The sequence below is a fragment of the Olea europaea genome, chromosome 2 (assembly GCF_002742605.1).
Source record: "Olea europaea var. sylvestris chromosome 2, O_europaea_v1, whole genome shotgun sequence".
Taxonomy (NCBI): domain Eukaryota; kingdom Viridiplantae; phylum Streptophyta; class Magnoliopsida; order Lamiales; family Oleaceae; genus Olea; species Olea europaea.
The window spans coordinates 26,818,522-26,821,491 of NC_036238.1; the positions used below are offsets into that span (position 1 = coordinate 26,818,522).

The 2,970-nt window shown below is 33.0% G+C and overlaps 1 protein-coding gene across 1 annotated transcript in view; it reads right to left on the reverse strand.

The window, feature by feature from the left end:
- Window positions 1-2,470, reverse strand: part of LOC111368841 — an 11,811-nt gene extending 9,341 nt beyond the window's left edge. The window contains exon 1 of the mRNA XM_022990317.1: window positions 1,108-2,470. The gene's annotated coding sequence lies outside the window, so the exon portion shown is untranslated. The remainder of the gene's footprint in view (window positions 1-1,107) is intronic.
- Between the last annotated feature and the right edge of the window lie 500 nt (window positions 2,471-2,970).

A 2,970-nucleotide genomic window follows, 5' to 3' on the forward strand; every position in this document is an offset into this window, starting at 1 on the left:
AAGGCTGTTTGACAACATGATGTCTAACAATGACAATCAAGCGAACTTAAATTAGAGTGGTAAATGCTACAAATTGAATTTCACGTGGCCAATGTTCAACACACACATGTATTTTCAACCTTATTGTTGAAGTCAAAAATAAACTTGAATGAAGTTGGAACAATCTTATCAAAATAAAGTATTCGTTTCTATTTACCGATGATGGAATATTAAATTTACCCGTTGAGTATATCTAACAATAGCTTCCTCGTTAAGGTTCTTATTACAATTTTATCTGGTGGGATCAAAAGCTAAACAATCCCAAGTTGACGTTGCCTACTTGCATTATGACTAGATTTCTTGTTTGCATCAACTTTTACAACTTTCTTTACTCCTTGCTTTATGGACAAGTAGAGCTTTTGTGTATGACTAGAAAGTATTTATTATTACATAACACACATTGTGATCAACATAGATAACAACACCAGAAGAAAAGAATGTCTGAACTGCCGGAGGACATGTGGAGAAGAATAATGGAGATCGGAGTTGAAAAGTTGGCTATGGATTTCGAAGATTTGTGTCGGCTTTCACTCACCTGTAAGTTCCTTTATAAACTCTCAGGTGAAGATTCTCTTTGGTCCTCACTGCTTTATCAAGATTTTTATTACAAAGAAAATGATACCATTACTAGTAAAAAAAAGCTTTACAAACTCATGTATTTAGAACAACCACTACCACCACCACTACCACCATTCCAATATTTTTTCGAACCCTCTGAACCATCACCACCACCACCACTATCTCATTCGTCGTGGAATTATTTTTTTGAACCCTCTCAACCATCATCACCACCACCGCCACCGCCACCGCTGCCGCCGCCACCACCACTATCCCATTCGAGGAATCGTTTAGAATCCTGGCTACCTCCTCCACCACCACCACTATCACCACCCCAACATTCGCGGTATTTAGATCCCTGCTGGTCACCATCCCATTCGTCGAATTTTTTAGAACCTTGCCAATCACCATCACCACCACTATCACCACCCCCACATTCACAGTACTTAGAACCCTACTGGCCACCATCCCCTTCGTGGGATTTTTTAGAATCCTGGCAATCACCATCACCACCCAAGAACGGATCCAGGACTGGAGTACAAACTGGGCTAACACGTAAAAAAAATAAAAAATTACACAAAATTTTTTTTAAAATTAAAAAAAATTTTAAAATTTTTTAAAGTAAAAAAATGAAAGGGGCTGGCCCTTACATCCGTCAGTGTCACCACCACCGCCGCATCATCATTCATCACCCTGGGATTATTTTCTAAGTACTCTTGATTCTCCCTTTGAGTTGGAGTGATGAAAAAAATATTCATATCATCAATATCATATCTATTATAAAATAAGTCCTAGTTCATTTTTAATTTTTCCTTTTTTGTATGGATCTCAAATTTACAAGTTGTTTTGCTTATTTGTCGAAGGAAAATGGAAATAAAGTTTGCATTTTGCTGTTGTAGTATTTTGTTAATTATGATTGTTAGATGTTGTAAATCACTTCTTTAAATTTAAATATATATAGTGGATGATTCCTAGTTTACCAGTAACTTTATCTTTTAATGATGTTCTGAAAATTACTCCATTGATAGAATGGAATATGTCGAATGTCGCTGCATGGTGAAAAGCATTTCTTCCGCTTTTGGAAGAACTTTGCCCAAGTTTAGGTTCAAACTGAAAAAGCACCAATTATTCTTCAAAGAAACTTCATACAAACACAAACAAGAAAACAAGATTTATAACATTTAGACTAACTATCAAAATTGTCGGTTTGGTCTCGTTTTCGAAATAATTTTAAAATAAGTTAAAGTGTTGTAAAACACTATATTTATGTTTCGAAATTTTAATGATGATTTGAAATCAAATCGAATGAACTTAAAAGTAGAAAAAATAAAAAATTTCTGTTGTTGATGCTAAGTACGCTCAAGTGAAGACTCTTGTATAGTTTATTAAATGTTTGGTCGTAGAGCAAAGCCTAAATCACTTTTAGTTCAAGCTTATCTCAACCCATAAATGGGTCCTTTCTATTCTTTTTTTTTTATTGACAATTACGTTGACAGTGATAAGATAATATACGTTAACTATCTAATTGAATTGTAATGTAAATGATATTATTAATAAGATTCCTAACGGTAGAGATGGCAAAATAATCAGCTCCGTCCCTGTCCCTGCTAAGGCTGAGTGGGCACCACTGCCATCTCTAAACAATGGTAAATAGAAACAATTTATAGTTAATATATGTGAACAAAAAGATTTACAAAATTTAGGAAAAATCAATACCTTACACTTCGTAGTACAAATCGACACATCGAATCCACTCATATCTTTAGACATATTTGTTGGGTTGTATTTGAACTTTGTAGATGGAAATAAGTATAAAATAAGAATAGATATATAATTTTATTAATATTACGGTGTGTTATAATAGAAATTTCACTTTACCGGGACAAAAATCGTTTTTACATACTCTTAACTTATTGTAAAATGAATAATTTATTTTATTTTAAACTTTCATCAATAGAAATATTCATTTAAAATTTGATTATATACTCATAAATAAACTATATAATATTTATTTAATCTCTACCTGGTCAATTATCATATATTGATTTGATATTCCAACTACACTTCCAGTCACAAACAATTGACGTGAACATTTGAAGATTCGGATTCAGTCTGTAATGATTAACTAATACTTTTACAGTTAGAGACATGCACACCTACAATTTTACTAATTATTTTTGTATGATATGATATGATACTGATTTGTATGTGAAGTTGGATTTTGATTTCGAATTTTCTTGGTATTAATTGTGTTTCGCGCGAGTAGTCGCTAACAATTAAAAAGGGATCAGACGATTGTGTAAGGAACAAACCTCTTGAGACAAAGTCCCAAAAATGGGTGTTTTATTGGCAATGACTTTACGATTGAAACTT